Source organism: Cervus elaphus, chromosome 14 (genome assembly GCF_910594005.1).
Source record: "Cervus elaphus chromosome 14, mCerEla1.1, whole genome shotgun sequence".
NCBI lineage: Eukaryota > Metazoa > Chordata > Mammalia > Artiodactyla > Cervidae > Cervus > Cervus elaphus.
This window is the reverse complement of record NC_057828.1, coordinates 19,503,398-19,520,494: the sequence shown is the minus strand read 5'-3', so window position 1 is coordinate 19,520,494 and position 17,097 is coordinate 19,503,398.

The window sequence follows — 17,097 nt, the reverse complement described above, 5'->3', positions numbered from 1 at the left end:
TACATATTTTATAATTATTTTTAAATTATTTGTGGATAATGGATAAAAATACCAAATCATTATGTTGTACACCCCATGAACATGCAATACTGTAAATCAATTATACTTTAAGTTAAAAAAAATGTTTTAATTAAATAGAGATCAAAAGGTTTTCCTTCATTTTGAAAAACCGAAACTTTGTTTGGATTATATAATATTTTCCCTCTCAGCTAATCATTCTCAAACTAGCCTTAGTAACTGCTGTGAACAAGTGTGTGTGTTTGTGTTCACCAAGTCATTTCAGTTGTATCTGACTCTTTTCGACCCTAGGGACTGTAGCCTGCCAGGCTCCTCTATCCGTGGCATTCTTCAGGCAAGAATAATGGAGTGCCTTCCTCTGAGGGATCTTCTGACCCAGGGGTAAAACCCACATCACTTATGTCTCTTGCAGACATGTTCTTTGCCACTAGCGCCACCTGGGAAGCTGTGAACAAGAGATAAATACTGAGTTGGTTTAAACATCGAGTGATAGTTTAAGTGATAGATTAAGACACTAGGAATACTATTAGAACCTTGAAGTTTCCTGGTCTAAGCTATGAGCAACAGTAATGTGATCTGCTGGAGAAAGTAAAAACTTTCAGTATGGTGTTATAAATTGAATAAGTCAAGCTCTCTTCCTCTTGTTTAATGTCCTGAAAAAATATCTCGTTAATTTCTGATTTTTAAATCAGATGGTGATATTCTAATAGTCCTATCTGACCTCACTCAGCCACACTATATTGGCTTCAGTTAAGCCAAAATAAGGGCTTCTTTATTTTACCAGCTCAGCTGGTAAAGAATCCGCCTGCAGTGCAGGAGACCACAGTTTGATTCCTGGGTCCGGAAGATCCCCTGGAGAAGGGATAGGCTACCCATTCCAGTATTCTGGGGCTTCCCTAGCGGCTCAGCTGGTAAAGAATCCACCTGCAATGTAGGAGACCTGGGTTGGGAAGATCCCCTGGAGGAGGGCATGACAACCCACTCCAGTATTCTTGCCTGGAGAATCCCCATGAACGAGGAGCCTGTCAGGCTGAAGTCCATGAGGTAGCAAAGAGTTGGACACAACTGAGAAATTAAGTGCAGCACAGCCCAGGCCAAAATAAACACCTGTTTATTTTCCAGATGTTTGAGTATCTGTTTTACTTATTTTCTCTACATTTTCAGACGTATACCTTCTTCTTTATAATGTACTCTTCCAGATTTACTTCAGATGTGAAGTGTTAATGAGAGATTTCACAGAACATCTAAGTTTCTTCTGTCAGTGGAATATCTTAATATTGTCATCTAATTTAACTGAGAAACATATGAGCTATAGTGAACAGCATCACTGGTGGTAATCTGTAAAGACAAAAACTGGGTACAATTTCAGACTCGGGCATTGTGTAGCTTTAAAATTATCTTTACTATTATACCTATTGGGACCTTTCTGAAGCCTTTTTGTGTCAAATAATATTCTCCTAACCAGTGCTAGCAGAAAACAGATAAAGAAGTGGATGGTTTTAGGTGTGTGGATTTAAGAATTTAGACAGCAGTAGCTACACAATCCTGATGACAGTTTGGCTTAATAGTCCTCATGGCAACAGAGAAGAAAACAAAGGAGAATATAAGAAGCAATGTTTTCCCTACTTTTCCTTTTTGATATGAAGGGATCTTGACTGAAGACAAATCTCTGGTTCTATATTTTTTTTATCATCTTCTACAAAAAAGAGGAATGGATATGACTCAACTGGGTAGACCTAATATATTAGCAGTTGATAAACACATGCTGGATGGCAAATGATCAATACATTCCTATTTCTTCATCTTGCACTGTTTCAAAATAGTCACATGGGACCTAGAGGCTTCCAGTTTATTGAACAGAATGGAATTAATTTCAATATCAGTTATTCCTGTGGTCTCATGCTTGGAGATAGTGGTCAAAAGTGAAAACTTGAGCCATTATGTTTCTTCTCTCTTTGACTTGTTCAAGGGTGAAATAATTTTCCTGAAGAGATGTTTCTCTCTCCTGGCACAAATTCCCACGTAGGACAGGTGAACCAAGATCTGCAGCGCTCGTGGAAATGAGGGGAGCAGGAAGAGAGGACAAAATATTACCAAGCCAATTTGGCCCTCTTGTTGAACCACATTTTTAGTAGCATTGTCAGCAGTTATCAGCTTCCATTCAAATGCTAGTGATCTAATAATTAAGTTAGCAAAGGATTCCTTCAATGTTATATTCATGCACAGAGTGTAGTAGCACATTTCCAAATTACTTTTGATGAGTCTACTAGAGTTCTTAATTTAGATTCCACCAAAAACACGTTGTCATGTACTGCTTGACATATTGCACTTCTAAGTCAGGTGTGTCCATGCATTTACCTGAAATCTCTAAAATTTTCAGAAATGACATTTTGGTTTAGTGCATAGCCAGTGCTACTGCCTTGAGTTGATTATGTGAATATAATTTGTTTTCACTCTCACTTGTTTTATATTGTCTGAGTGTGTAATACTGACTGTTTTCATGAACAGTAATTTGTCCTATAAACTTTAGAATAGTGGGATACTAAATCATGTGTGGCAGGTCAAATATGACTTATAACTATTGTAAAGTAGATTTATTTATGTACAGTACATGTACATTGTGTGTGTGTGCTGAAAAGTGAAGTGATGATGGAATGGTTGTAGCAACTAAATGGATGATGACCAAGTCACCTTGAAGGATACAGACCTCAGTCAAATATCCAGACAAAAAAACTCACTCAGCTTTCTTTTCTTCTCTGGAAATTACAAACTGTATTATCCTTTACAGTGGGGTGAGTTCCAGCCTATAATGTATAATATGTGGGTGAACTATGTGTGAATATGTGAGCCTGTGTGTGTATTTGTCCCTATATGTATTGTGATTCATATGCAGAATATATGAAGGCAAATATAGGGAATGTGCCATAAAATTTCAAGATGAAATTTTCATTCAGTACTTAAATTTTTGGACAGGTAAAAAATGTGTTACCATTTCAATGCTCATTCTTCTATAGACTTACTTAACTTTCAGGTCTAACTTTATTCATCTTATAATTTCTATGATCCAGGCATACATTGCTATCCTCTTTATTAAATTTTTCCTAGCAGCAACATTGATTTGCATTCAGTGAGTTCATACTGAAAATGGTATAATTTTATATGCTTAATGCTAAGGATGCAAAAACTGAACAGTGTATTTTTGCCTCATCTTAACACTAATATAACATGATATTAGAGGATTATTACCATGGAGACTGCATGGCGGGGAGGGCATTGTAATTTTTCCTTTCCTTGTCTATATAAAGGAATAAACAAAATGTGCATGTTAATAAAGAATGAAATATATTAAGTATACAAACATGCCATCAAAACAATGTCTCCATATTTATTAAAGATATATATTTATGCAATTTCTGATTCTTATTTTGTCAAAAGAATTCATGAAAAAAATGATGTTCAGCATTCAAGGGCTATTTTAATGAAGAAGAACCTCCTAAGGTTGGCATAATGCATCATTTCTGTTGGCAGGTTTCAGTCCTAACCAGGCTTTATGAAATGAGCAATGTTTGAAGGAATCCTTGATAACATCACAGGAACTCTTCCTTCTTCCTGTAGAAATACTTTCCCCAACCTGCAGAGCCTTGCCATGGTGTTATGGTTAGGTTCTAATTTGGATAATTAAATTCTCTCTGCCTATCGGACTTTTTACAGTCTTCAGCCCTTTTTGTAACCCTCTGTTATTTCCTGTTTTGAGTTGATGACTGCTGTGCCCTGTGGAACCGAGGCTGAATAATGCACAGGAAATTATTCACCTTCTGTTACAGTTGTGGCAGCATAACACTTTCTAGGTCCATTTTTCATTTCATTGAAACATTTTTTTAAATAAAATCACTTTTTCTTGTTTCTGGCCTGCTTTTGGAAAATAAGTGCCATGGAAATCTGTACCCATTCAATTTCTATTAAAATATATATTTATCTAACCAAAAGAATAACTTGTCTTTAAAAATATGTACGTAAAATATATAGTGTGACTTTAAAGATTTTAAGCAAACTTAATTAAAATAAATTTTGATTCATTAACCTCACCTAGCAGTCAGTATATATATATATATTTTATAATTGGGAACCCCACCATTAAGCTTCCCAGTACAAATTATACTTATAATATATATACTTAATGAATAATGTATACTATGGGTCTAGATGCAAACTCAGGAAGGTCATGCAGTTCATCTTTGGGGCAGGTGCCCATATTTGTCCTAGATACATTTTAGTGGTTCTGGTACCATTTCATTTTCTCCAGATCATTCTGAAGAGAAAGCAATATTTCATTCACATTCTTTGCAGTGCACTCTGACCCCACCTTGGATCTCATTTTCTGGCCCCAGAAGCACTAATTCCCACTCCACCAAGGTCTAAAGTAACATGGAAAGCATAGTAATAGAAGGTAATAATACAAGCTCTGCCTGTCTTTTCCACACAAGTAAACATAGTTTACACCCTGTTCTAAAAGGAAAAGTATATTATTTACTTTTAGGTTTATGACTCAATATCAGCCATATAAATAAATGTGATGTTTCAGTGGGTTTAGAGAAAAGGTAACATTATCAAAGAAAAATATGAACTCCAGCAGTGGTTAATATTTCACCATAAAACCACAGAATATGATATTAAATATGAGTACTTTGAAGTAAATATTAATACATATATATTTTTTAAAATACAGGGATACAATTTACATAGTCTTAAATTTATTTTCTAGCTAGACTTTTTTCAGTGTGTATATATATTTATATGTGCACATATACATATTATACTGGGTGGCTCAGACAGAAAAGAATCTACCTGCAATGCAGGAAACCCAGATTTGATCCCTAGGTTGGAAAGATCCCCTGGAGGAGGAAATGGGAGCCCACTCCAGTGTTCTTGCCTGGAGAATCCCATGAACAAAGGAGCCTGGCAAGCTACAGTCTATAGAGTCGCAAAGAGTTGGACATGACTGAGTGACTAAGTGTGTGTATACACATTATATTAAATCAATAAGTATTATTCTTAGTGTTAAGAACAGTAAAATAATAAATATTTTAAATACATTTATTATCAGGATAAGTATGCTTATGAGAGCATTTGAAAAACATATTCTCATAATGCATCTCATATTAGTCAATCTAAGTTAGAAATAAGAATCACAGTTTTCCATATCTTGAAATTTAAAAATGCCCTGCAAATATAATTTTCTTCCAAATGAAGACAGGTCTGTGTTATCCTGCAGAAAACTCCATGTGTGTGTGCTTCCTCTCTGCACTCTATTTGAGGGAAGGAAGCATGTACCCAAACTTTGGCCTCTTTGGAAACCTTAAAACTCTTCTGCCTCACTGAGGGGAAAACATAATGTAGGTAAAGGGAAAATGGTGCCATTAATGAGAGTTGAGGAATCATATTAATAAAAGAAAAAAAAAGCAGTAACCGGATGACTGTGTAACAATATTTTTGCTCCTTTTTTTCTTACATGTCAAATTAAATAAGCTGAGTCTGTAGGCATAACCCACAGGTGTCTGTAGGTGTCTCTGCCATAGAAGAGCCAAGTGAAGGCCAGAGTATGATCCAAAGGAGAAGATATGTTACAGGCTTTTGCTTACACCTATGTCTGAGGATATTAGGATACCACCAAGATTCACAGCAAACTCTGTACAGCTGACCAGAATAAAATAGTATCTGGTGTTTCTGAAACACCTGGACTGCATATCTTTTAAAAATAAACCACCAGTGATAGAGACCATGATGGATGCCTTGTAAAGAATTCAGTAATTTTTTTTTTTCTTTACTATGATTATTTCTCTCCTTACACATGGGGAATCATGTTTATTTATTTCCTGGCCAGGAGGAAATATCCTTCCATGATCATCCCACTACAAGAAGAAAAAAAAAATTCTACTGACTCAAAGGCCAGTTGTTAACCATTACATTTATTTCTTTTTTTTCTCTGATTTTATTTATTTTTTTTCATTTATTTTTATTAGTTGGAGGCTAATTACTTTACAATATTGTAGTGGTTTTTGTCCATTACAGTATACTAACACATACATATGGAATTGAGAAAGAATTCAGTAATTCTAACATATTACTGAGTAATCAAGTAACTAATTAATGTAACATATTGGTTATTCTCTCTCACACATGTAAGTAACAGTAGCTTTTAATCCATTATGTTGTGATACTTTAACCTTAATTTTCATTATTTGAAAAGGCCATCAAATTCTCTATTTTGAGCTAATTACTTAAAAATTGCAGTAGATCCATTAGCGTATGTAACGGTGCATGTGTAGCAGGCCTGTGTAGCAGGTATAAGACAAAGATCATTTAATCAGACAGAACTCACATCTAAAGCCCAGCTCCACTACATACTTTGTAGAGACTCAATTTTCTTACACATAATATTCTGATGAGCATCTAACTCACAATATTATTGCAAGATAATATATCTAAGCCATTTGATATAGTACATGGTCATACAAAACCAGAGGTCATATGTGTGACGTAATGAAAAATCTTCAAGTATATAGAATTGAAACTAAAGGGGAAAAAGTTTATTTCTTTTTTTCTTTTTTTAATATTTTGTCTAAATTTTCTAAGTTCTTTCAGATCAAATATTGAAAACTGGCTACAGAAGTGAAGCATCACTATTTTCTCCTGAGATTTTACTGCACATACTAAATGATTAAATGAGATAGCTTATGTAAAGCACTAAAACATTTATCTGGCATATAGTAAATATTTAAAATACATTTATTATCAGGATACACACGTTTAAGAGACCTTCATGGTAAAATGAGGAGAAGGCAATGGCACCCCACTCCAGTACTCTTGCCTGGAACATCCCATGGACGGAGGAGCCTGGTGGGCTGCAGTCCATGGGGTCACTGAGAGTCGGACACGACTCAGCGACTTCACTTTCACTTTTCACTTTCATGCATTGGAGAAGGAAATGGCAACCCACTCCAGTGTTCTTGCCTGGAGAATGCCAGGGACGGGGGAGCCTGGTGGGCTGCCATCTGCGGGGTCGCACAGAGTCGGACACGACTGACTCGACTTAGTAGCAACAGCAGCATGGTAGTAAAATATATTTAGTTCTTATGCTGTAACATAGTTTAACTGTTTATCAATATACAGTTCATCATGGCAACATCGGCAGTTTTAAGAACCATTCTAGTTATAATTATGAAGGCACCCACATTGGCTGAATTGTACCTGATGAGGTGTATTAAGACAGCTATTTTCAGAGACAGCAAAAACAAGTAAGAAGTCCATTTGCCTGAATACTATTTTCAAAAGATTTAAGTCCGTCTGAAAATAGAATATAGTGATTGACCAATGTGGAAATGACAGCTTGTGACTGTGACAGAAAACTTGTAATGTTCATATAAATGAGTAAATGAGAAATCCTTAAAAAGTAATTACTATGTTTTAGAAACATGTACATGTAGATTTATCAATTTGCTTGCTCTAATACTTTTCCCTTTTTACATGCCTTCCGATAGCTTATGACTTCTGTGCCTGTGTCATTATATCTCTAAAATAATCATCAATATCACTCTTTCCAAAACATGTATAAACAATAAAACCTATTTTTTTAACTAAGAAAAATGTATTTACATATTCTGCTTCTCATGAGGATTGACTTAGCATCATAAATAAGTAATTATTTCTTAGTCTTAAATATCAATAGCTAATTTTTCCTGCAACACACATGTTCCCTTAGGTCACTAAAGCACTTATGCTTTTCCTTCTAAGCAGGCACAAATCAGATACCTATTTTGATGTTAGAATACTATAAAAATCTCTTCTATAAATTTTATAATCATATGGTTTGGGGCAGTGTTCAGATTAAAGTATATGAATACATAATTTTACCAATGGCTGTTTTCCAAAGAATATAATTTAATAATTTGCCCTGTTTTAAAATGGATTTTTTCTGCTTTTTCTGCATTTCAAATTTGAAATGATACATGTCATTTGAATTTTAAAATACATCTACATATAGCACACCCAATACTATCAGTCCAGGACCAGATATATAAATTGTGGGGAAACTTGTTCAAATATTATATTTTCAATTGAAAAAGTAGCACTGAAACATATACATTACTATATGTAAACTTTTATAGCCAGATACAAGGAGTTCAGATTAGGTACTCTGTGACAACCTAGAGGGGCTGGATGAGTGTGAGGTGGGAAGGAAGCTCAAGAGGAGGGAACTTATGGATACGTATGGCTGATTCATGTTGATATATGGCAGAAACCAACACAATAGTGTAAAGCAATCACTCTCCAATTAAAAATAAATTTAAATTAAAAAATTATAATCTCAAGTCAGTGACAACCAAGCTTCAAACCAAGCATGGGGCCTTTCTGACAATAGAGTCCCATGCAACTGACCAGGTGCAGTGAAGTGGGCTTTGCTGTCAAAGCAACAAAAACTTTGGAAAATAATTTTCTTCTCTTTAATGGTGAAGTCAGCAGTCTCCATCTTGTGATGGTCTGCTATACGATGTATGTTTCACACAGATAGCTCATTACAAATCCAACCAATATAAATATGATGCCATGACTTCATTTTTCTTCAAAAGCCAGAGAACATACTGAAAACAAAAAATCTGTCTTAAGTTTTCTAAAGTGAATTCAATAACTGAACAAATGCTTTCTTATATGCTTAACTCTTGCTAATTTATTTTATTTAGAATTTGAAAAGTAATTATCCAGTGTTCTTTGTGTCTAGCAAGTCTTAATCCTTAGCTGAAATATTTTTATGATGTATTAACATATTTAATGTGCAGATACTCTTGAAAATCTCATTTTTTTTGTAAGCAGGTATGTACTTTTACGTTAAATATGACTGAGTTTTAGATTTGATATATATATATTATAAATTTTGAAAAAGTACTTAAAATATTTGACAAATTTTGAAAAATATTTTCAGAGGCTTTGAGAATTTAAATACATAGTCCAAGCCTGATATAGAACTATGTATGTGTATACATATGATGTGTAAAACATAAAATTTTTTTAAAGTTGTCTTTAAAGTTGTTCTTATCTGTGATACACAAGAACCTAAGGAAAGCCCTCAAACTTTTAAATCCGTAACTTATTTGTTTTTTCAACATTATTTAAAAATAAAATTGATTCATTAAGAAGAATAAAAGTAACTGTAATATTTGAGATCATCTCAGATTAATTTATATAACTATACTATAATAGATACTAAATCAACTAAATGATAAATTATAAAAAATATAAGAGAATACAACTTCCTTAAGACAATCAGGTAGGCCTCACATTTTGTAAAATATCTGATATGGCAAATTGTGAGAGAAAAACCCAGAGTTTATTCTAACGATTTTAATCTACCTTGTTTTTATGATAATAATGACAACAATAATGACTAATGATATCAGATATCTTTATGTGCTGTGTACTATGCTTTATAAGGAAATGGCGACCCACTCCAGTGTTCTTGCCTGGAGAATTCCATGGACAGAGGAGCCTGGAGGGCTACAGTCAATGGGGTTGCAAAGAGCTGGACACGACTGAGCAACTTTCACTTTCGTAATTGTTACACCTTTCGGTTTTCACTAACATACTGAGATGTTCATTTCAGTATTAGAGATAAGGACATACAGCTGAGAAAGTCAGATTAAATTCCCCACATTTATAAGAGTTCCTGTCAGGGCACAACCTGTGTTTGTCCAGTTTCAAAGCCCTGCAACGTAGCATGAACAATGATCTCTTTCACTGACACGTGATCTATTTCAGCTCTCTTTATCAATGTCATATGTATAGGAAAGCCTTTTTTCTTAAAACCTTAACCATTTCACAGGGTGTCGTAGGGTATAATAATACTGGAACTGGAAAAATGATTTGCTACTTGCCGTAAAAGAACAACATTAGTATTAATTTCAAAATAAAACATTAATTTGAATCCAATTTGTCTTCTGCTTTAAACAAATACATTTTGTTCTCTAAGTAAAGTTCAAATAAGGTTTAGTAAGTTCATGATCCTGGCTACAGGAGTTCATGTTCTGTGACTGTGTGCTAGTTCTTAAGATTACTGACTCAGTGTCATAAAAATATCAAGTTGCCTGACCATGATTCTCTTTGTATCTACTATTAATATTTTTTAATTGAAGCTAAGAATATTTACCTTTAGAAGCTATATTTGTATTTTTTTTAAATGCACGATTTTTTTTCTTTTAAGGAACACTGGAGGTCATTGTGGCTTATTACCATGATAGTAATAATGAAATTATTAGTGATATTGTGAAACTGCATCTCTGGATAGAGTATCAGAGAACTGCATTTTTATGTTGAATTTTGTGGAAAGATCTTGAAGAAAAGACTTCCTTTACTCATTTGTTTAAAATAGGATAAGCTCAAGTCATTTAATTCAGATTGAACAGGATTCAAAGTGAATCTCATTACTTCCTAGCTGAGTAATCAAAAGAAAATTAACTGCTTTGAATTTAAGATCATCGTTTGAAAATGGGCAGAGAAATAAACCTGTCTTATAGGATTTTTGTGGAAACTACATGAGAAAAATGCATATAAAAAGATTTGCATTACGCTTAGTATATATTTAGAATTTATAAAATATTAGCTATTATAAACAGTTCTGTATTGTTACCCACCTGTTTGAACTTTCCTAGTTATGAGAGATTTCACTGAATTGTGAAAAATGATACTGTACCATCTGATATTTAAAATTAAAAATAAAAATTCTTAGAAAACAACTTAATATTCTGTGTGGAAGTTTGTGTAACTCCAGTAGTTTACCGAAAATCTTAATTTTATCAACTTGTAGCTTTAGCTCATTGTGCATACTGTGATACTAAATTACTACAGTAAGTTCTCTGCACACTAATGAGTTTCATTCCAAGAGCTGATTCATAAATATAATTTTTGTAAGTTCAATAAAGTTATCCTAGGTACCCAACTAATGCAGTTGCATTTAGCTGTGTAGTACTGTAGTAGGTTTATAACACTTTTCACAGAAATAAGACATAAAAAACAAAAAATAAAACATTTTAAGTATTACAGTACAGTACCTTGAAAAGCACAGTAGTATAGTGCAACAGCTAATATAAAAGAGTGCATTTGCATCTTTGAAAGTTCTCAACTTGCAGATACATATTAGGGGACTTACCCCCATGGACTGTAGCCTACCAGGCTCCTCCATTCATGGGATTTTCCTGGCAAGAATAACGGAGTGGGTTGCCATTTCCTTCTCCAGGAGATTTTCCCAACGCAGAGATTGAACCCGGGTCTCCCACATTGTAGGTAGACGCTTTACTGTCTGAGTCACTAGAAAAGTCCTATAATTTATTACTGTATTTTTTAAATTTTTTTCCTTTATTTTTATTACTTGGAGGCTAATTACTTTACAATATTGTAGTGGTTTTTGCCATACATTGACATGAATCAGCCATGGATTTACATGTGTTCCCTATCCTGAACCCCCCTCCCACCTCCCTCCCCATCCCATCCCTCTGGGTCATCCCAGTGCACCAGCCCTGAGCACTTGTCTCATGCATCCAACCTGGACTGAAGATCTGTTTCACACTTGATAATATACATGTTTCAATGCTATTGTCTCAGATCATCCCACCGTCGCCTTTTCCCACAGAGTCCCAAAATCTGTTCTATACATCTGTGTCTCTTTCTGTCTTGCATATAGGGTTATTGTTACCATCTTTCTAAATTCCATATATATGCGTTAGTATACTGTATTGATGTTTATCTTTCTGGCTTACTTCACTCTGTATAATGGGCTCCAGTTTCATCCATTTAATTAGAACTGATTCAAATGCATTCTTTTTAATGGCTGGGTAATATTCCATTGGTATATGTACCATAGCTTCCTTATCCATTCATCTGCTGATGGGCACCTAGGTTGCTTCCATGTCCTGGCTATTATAAACAGTGCTGCAATGAACATTGGGGTACAGGCGTCTCTTTCAGTTCTGGTTTCCTCAGTGTGTATGCCCAGGAGTGGGATTGCTGGGTCATATGGCAGTTCTATTTCCAGTTTTTTAAGGAATATCCCACACTGTTCTCCATAGTGGCTGTACTAGTTTGCATTCCCACCAACAGTGTAAGAGGATTCTCTTTTCTCCACACCCTCTCCAGCATTTATTGCTTGTAGACTTTTGGATAGCAGCCATCCTGACTGGCGTGTAATGGTACCTCATTGTGGTTTTGATTTGAATTTCTCTGATAATGAGTGATGTTGAGCATCTTTTCATGTGTTTGTTAGCCATCTGTATGTCTACTTTAGAGAAATGTCTGTTTAGTTCTTTGGCCCATTTTTTGATTGGGTCATTTAGTTTCCTGGAATTGAGCCTCAGGACTTGCTTGTATAATTTTGAGATTAATCCTTTGTCTGTTTCTTCATTTGCTATTATTTTCTCCCAATCTGAAGACTGTCTTTTCACCTTACTTATAGTTCCCTTTGTTGTGCAAAAGCTTTTAAGTTTCATTAGGTCCCATTTGTTTATTTTTGCTTTTATTTCCAATATTCTGGGAAGTGGGTCATAGAGGATCCTGCTGTGATTCATGTCGGAGAGTGTTTTGCCTATGTTCTCCTCTAGGAGTTTTATAGTTTCTGGTCTTACATTTAGATCTTTAATCCATTTTGAGTTTATTTTTGTGTATGGTGTTAGAAAGTGTTCTAGTTTCATTCTTTGACAAGTGGTTGACCAGTTTTCCCAGCACCACTTGTTAAAGAGGTGGTCTTTTTTCCATTGTATGTCCTTGCCTCCTTTGTCGAAGATAAGGTGTCCATAGGTTCATGGATTTATCTCTGGGCTTTCTATTCTGTTCCACTGATCTATATTTCTGTCTTTGTGCCAGTACCACACTGTCTTGATGACTGTGGCTTTGTAGTAGAGTCTGAAGTCAGGCAGGTTGATTCCTCCAGTTCCATTCTTCTTTCTCAAGATTGCTTTGGCTATTTGAGGTTTTTTGTATTTCCATACAAATTGTGAAATTATTTGTTCTCGTTCTGTGAAGAATACCATTGGTAGCTTGATAGGGATTGCATTGAACCTATAGATTGCTTTGGGTAGTATAGCCATTTTGACAATATTGATTCTTCCAATCCATGAGCATGGTATATTTCTCCATCTGTTTGTGTCCTCTTTGATTTCTTTCATCAGTGTTTTATAGTTTTCTGTGTATAGGTCTTTTGTTTCTTTAGGTAGATATACTCCTAAGTATTATATTTTTTTGTTGCAATGGTGAATGGTATTGTTTCCTTAATTTCTCTTTCTGTTTTCTCATTTTTAGTGTATAAGAATGCAAGGGATTTCTGTGTGTTAATTTTATATTCTACAACTTTACTATATTTGGTGATTAGCTCTAGTAATTTTCTGGTCGAGTCTTTAGGGTTTTCTATGTAGAAGATCATATCAACTGCAAATAAGTTAGAGTTTTACTTCTTCTTTTCCTATCTGGATTCCTTTTATTTCTTTTTCTGCTCTGATTGCTGTGACCAACACTTCAAAATCTATGTTGAATAGTAGTGGTGAGAGTGGGCACCCTTGTCTTGTTCCTGACTTTAGGGGAAATGCTTTCAATTTTTCACCATTGAGGATAATGTTTGCTGTGGGTTTGTCATATATAGCTTTTATTATGTTGAGGTATGTTCCTTCTATTCCTGCTTTCTGGAGAGTTTTTATCATAAGTGGATGTTGAATTTTGTCAAAGGCTTTTTCTGCATCTATTGACATAATCATATGGTTTTTATCTTTCAATTTGTTAATGTGATGTATTACATTGATTAATTTGTGGATATTAAAGAATCCTTGCATTCCTGGGATAAAGCCCACTTGGTTATTATGTAAGATCTTTTCAATATGTTGTTGGATTCTGTTTGCTAGAATTTTGTTAAGGATTTTTACATCTATGTTCATCAGTGATATTGGCCTGTAGTTTTCTTTTTTTGTGGCATCTTTGTCTGGTTTTGGAATTAGGGTGATCATGGCCTCATAGAATGAGTTTGGAAGTTTGCCTTCTGCAATTTTCTGGAAGAATTTGAGTAAGATAGGTGTTAGCTCTTCTCTAAATTTTTAATAGAATTCAACTGTGAAGCCATCTGGTCCTGGGCTTTTGTTTGCTGGAAGATTTCTGATTACAGTTTCGATTTCCATGCTTGTGATGGGTCTGTTAAGATCTTCTATTTCTTCCTGGTTCAGTTTTGGAAGGTTATACTTTTCAAAGAATTTGTCCATTTCTTCCAAGTTGTCCATTTTATTGGCATAGAGCTGCTGGTAGTAGTCTCTTATGATCCTTTGTATTTCAGTGTTGTCTGTTGTGATCTCTCCATTTTCATTTCTAATTTTGTTGATTTGGTTCTTCTCCCTTTGTTTTTTGATGATTCTTGCTAATGGTTTGTCAATTTTATTTATCTTTTCAATAAACCAGTTTTTAGCTTTGTTAATTTTTGCTATGGTCTCTTTTGATTCTTTTGCATTTATTTCTGCCCTATTTTTAAAGATTTCTTTCCTTCTACTAACCCTGGGGTTCTTCATTTCTTCCTTCTCTAGTTGCTTTAGGTGTAGAGTTAGGTTATTTATTTGGCTTTTTTTTTGTTTCTTGAGGTAAGCCTCTAATGCTATGAACCTTCCCCTTAGCACTGCTTTTACAGTGTCCCATAGGTTTTGGGTTGTTGTTTTTTCATTTTCATTCGTTTCTTTGCAAATTTTTATTTCTTTTTTTCATTTCTTCTTGATTTGTTGGTTATTCAGAAGCGTGTTATTTAGCTTCCATATGTTGGAATTTTAAATAGTTTGGGTTTTTTTTTTTCCTGTAATTGAGATATAATCTTACTGCATTGTGGTCAGACAAGATGACTGGAATGATTTCATTTTTTTTTGAATTCACCAAGGCTAGATTTATGGCCCAAGATGTGATCTATTCTGGAGAAGGTTCCATGTGCACTTGAGAAAAAGGTGAAGTTGATTGTTTTGGGGTGAAATGTCCTATAGACATCAATTAGGTCTAGCTGGTCCATTGTGTCATTTAAAGTTTGTGTTTCCTTGTTAACTTTCTGTTTAGTTGATCTATCCATAGGTGTGAGTGGGGTATTAAAGTCTCCCATTATTATTGTGTTATTGTTAATTTCCCCTTTCATACTCGTTAACATTTGTCTTACATATTGCAGTGCTCCTATGATGGGTGCATATATATTTATAATTGTTATATCATCTTCTTGGATTGATCCTTTGGTCATTATGTAGTGTGCTTCTTTGTCTCTTTTCACAGCCTTTATTTTAAAGCTATTTTATCTGATATAAGTATTGTGATGCCTGCTTTCTCTTGGTCTCCGTTTGCGTGAAATATTTTTTCTAGCCCTTCACTTTCAGTCTGTATGTGTCCCTGTTTTGAGGTTGGTCTCTTGTAGACAGCATATATAGGGGTCTTGTTTTTGTATCCATTCATCCAGTCTTTGTCTTTTGGTTGGGGCATTCAACCCATTTACATTTAAGGTAATTATATATAAGTATGGTCCCATTGCCATTTACTTTGTTGTTTTGGGTTCACATTTATACAACCTTTCTGTGTTTCCTGTCTAGAGAAGATCCTTTAGCATTTGTTGAAGAGCTGGTTTGGTGGTGCTGAATTCTCTCAGCTTTTGCTTGTCTGTAAAGCTTTTGAGTTCTCCTTCATATCTGAATGAGATCCTTGCTGGGTACAGTAATCTGCATTGTAGGTTATTCTCTTTCATTACTTTCAGGACATCCTGCCATTCCCTTCTGGCCTGAAGGTTTCTATTGATAGATCAGCTGTTATTCTTATGGGAATCCCTTTGTGTGTTATTTGTTGTTTCTCCCTTGCTGCTTTTAATATTTGTTCTTTGTGTTTTGTCTTTGTTAATTTGATTAATATGTGTCTTGGGCTGTTTCACCTTGGGTTCATCCTGTTTGGGACTCTCTGGGTTTCTTGGACTTGTGTGACTATTTCTTTCCCCATTTTAGGGAAGTTTTCAGCTATTGTCTCGAGTATTTTCTCATGGCCTTTCTTTTTGTCTTCTTCTTCTAGGACTCCTATGATTTGAATGTTGAGGTGTTTCACATTGTCCCAGAGGTCCCTGAGGTTGTCCTCATTTCTTTTGATCCTTTTTTCTTTTTTCCTCTCTGCTTCATTTCTTTCCACCATTTTATCTTCTGCCTCACTTATCCTATCTTCTGCCTCTGTTATTCTACTGTTATTTCCCTCCAGAGTGTTTTTGATCTCATTTATTGCATTTTTCATTTTTAATTGACTCATTTTTTATTTCTTCTAGGTCCTTGTTAAACATTTCTTGCGTCTTCTCAATCCTTGTCTCCAGGCTATTTATCTGTAACTCCATTTTGTTTTCTAGATTTTGGATCATTTTATTATCATTATTCTAAATTCTTTTTCAGGTAGATTCCCTGTCTCCTCCTCTTTTGTTTGACTTGGTGGGAATTTTTCATGTTCCTTTCCCTGTTGGGTATTTCTCTGCCTTTTCATATTATTTAGATTGCTGTGTTTAGGGTGGCATTTCTATATTCTGGTAGTCTGTGGTTCCTTTTTATTGTGGAGGTTTCTCCCAGTGGGTGGAGTTGGCCAATTGTCTTATCAAGGTTTCTTGGTTAAGAGAAGCTTGTGTTGGTGTTCTGGTGCGTGGAGCTGGATTTCTTCTCTTTGGAGTGCAATGGAGTGTCCAGTAGTGAGTTTTGAGATGGGTCTATGGATTTGGTGTGGCTTTGTAGGTACGGAGGCTTTTGGATGATCTCTTATTAATTAATGTTCCCTGTAGTCAGGAGTTCTCTGGTGTTCTTAGGTTTTGGGCTTAAGCCTCTTGCCTCTGGGTTTCAGTCTTATTCTTTCAGTAGCCTCAAGACTTCTCCCTCAATACAGCACTGATAATAAAACTTCTAGGTTAGTGGTGAAAAGATTATCCACAGTGAGGGATACCCAGAGAGGTTCACAGAGTTACATGAAGAAGAGGAAAGGGAGGAAGGAGATAGAGGTGAGCAGGAGGAAAAAAAGGGGGACTCAAGA